Consider the following 2,433-nt stretch of genomic DNA (forward strand, 5'->3'; position numbering starts at 1 on the left):
TATTTTATAAGATTATTTTTTAAACAGAATAAAATAGGTAACATTTTATTGAAAAAAAACCAGATTTTACATCTATAGACGTACGTTGATTTAATATGCTGAATCATTATTAATGGTATAGGCCTATACCTATTATATATTTCTATAAATTAATCAACAAATATCTCATTAATCACATATCGCAAGTAGGCCTATTGAAGTATTATTGAAATAATCAGGGGCGGATTTAGGGGGGGGGGCCGGCCCGGCTCCGGCCCCCCCTTTTGGGAGGTAAAAAAAAGAAAAAAAAAAGAAAAAAAGAGAGAAAAAGAAAAAAATGATAGCCCAGAATGCCTCAAATGTTATGTTCGGGCGTCTAGAACACAAAAATTTCGCGGGGGCATGCCCCGGACCCCCTACAACAGTGTTGTCTCAATCGGCCCAACTTTCGGCCCCCCCTTTTGGACATTTCTGGATCCGCCCCTGAATATTATTAATTCTTTATTAAAGCATTATTCGAGCACCTTCATTTTTATTATTATTATTATTTTATGTATTATTTATCAACCATACTAACATTGAAAACATGAATTATGTGGATAAAATTATCATAGAAAATAAACTTATAATTTATAAGATTATTTTTTAAAACAGCAGAATAAAATAGATAACACCTTTATTTTAAAAAAAAACAGGTTTTGCATAGACGCAAGTTAATTAAACAATATCTATTCATTTCGAGCACTGTTATTAAATTATTATTATTATTATTATTATTATTATTATTATTATTATTATTATTATTATTATTATTATTATTATTTTATTTTAAAATTTTTGTTGTTTTATTTTTGTTTTATATATGGGCCTAGATATAGGCTATGTATATATTTAATAATTAGAAATAATTATAATTAATTGTAAAACATATAAAATATAATGTTAACAATATTATAGGGTAGGCTAGACAAAACCAATTATTGATACCGTAATCTATAGATAAAAACATCCATTTGATAATTAAACAGCAGCTTTTCGAGTGGCAGTGCCGATAGAAAACCGCAGTGTTTTGGTACTGCGGCAGCCGATAGAAAATCGGAGCTTTTTTTTTAGCACTGCGGCAATAATGCCGACAGAAAATAACAGCTTTTTTTCGCACTGTGGCAGTGCCGATAGAAACAGGCCCGTAGCCAGGGGGGCGGGGGGTTATGGTTCGGGCGAACCCCCTTTCCTAGCGAACCCCCCTGTTTTCAAGCGAACTCCCACGAATTTTTGAATGAGTCCCACTCGGACGGAATGTCTGTTTTTAACTTACCCAGCATTAGGCCACGTAAAATAAAACAATTGGTTAGCATCCCCGCCCGACCGTCGGAAAATCCCCCGACCTGAATTTTTTTTTATTTTACACAAAACACTCAAAAACTCCACCTCCAGATTTACATAGGCCTATGCTTGTTTACCATCCGTCCGGACGCTAGCCGACTGGGCTTCTCCCAGCAGTTCCATTCCATCATCGTCCCGTCTAGGCCTAGGCTAGCCTAGTCCTTGCTTCTATCTAGAAAAGGCCTAGTTTTATGGTAGTACTGTAGTATAAAAAGAGTGTATTTGTATACACGGTACAGCCGATGCAAGCAAGCATTAAGATTTATAATAATAATAATATTTATTGACATTACACTTTTACATCAGTGGCAGCACACAAGAAAGTGGCGCAGTCAAACTTAAACTAATGAACAAATAGTAAAAACAACAACTTAAAGCTAAACAAATGAAAGAACTTAACTAAAGAAAATACAACTTAGATCTAAAATAAATCATGAACATCCCTCACCCTCCCCACACAAATAATGTACATAATACACATTACGTGCATAGTACCCCACCCAAATATGTGTGTATATATATACATATATATACATACATATATATACATATATACACTCATATAAATATACATACACACACATACACACACATATATACATATATATATATACATACATACACACATACATACACATATATACATATATACATACATACACACACACACACATATATATACATATATACATACATACACACACATATAAATACACATATATACATACAGTACACATATACATATATATACACACATACACACATACAAACATACATACATACATACATATGTACACCCATATATACATACACATACATATACACACATACACATATACACACACATACACACCCACACACATATATATTATACATATATACAAAGCGTTATAAAAGTATATAAAAGAAATTAAATTTAAAACATAAAAAAAGAAATATATGTATTACTAAAGCAACAATGCACATTTAACCTAATTTTAAATTTGATCTTCTATCCCAAGCTTTTTTAGCAAATGTTTTACAATATCTGTCAAATGCAGATTGAACATCACCATTAAAGAGATTATTTTC

General features: G+C 32.0%; 1 protein-coding gene across 1 annotated transcript in view; it reads left to right on the forward strand.

The window, feature by feature from the left end:
- LOC117120942 overlaps positions 1-2,433 on the forward strand; it is a 6,940-nt gene that overhangs the window by 1,545 nt on the left and 2,962 nt on the right. The gene's annotated exons all lie outside the window — the stretch shown is intronic.

The sequence above is a fragment of the Anneissia japonica genome, unplaced genomic scaffold (assembly GCF_011630105.1).
Source record: "Anneissia japonica isolate Jap-2015-1 unplaced genomic scaffold, ASM1163010v1 scaffold1239_len605302_cov174, whole genome shotgun sequence".
In the NCBI taxonomy this organism is placed as follows: Eukaryota; Metazoa; Echinodermata; class Crinoidea; order Comatulida; family Comatulidae; genus Anneissia; species Anneissia japonica.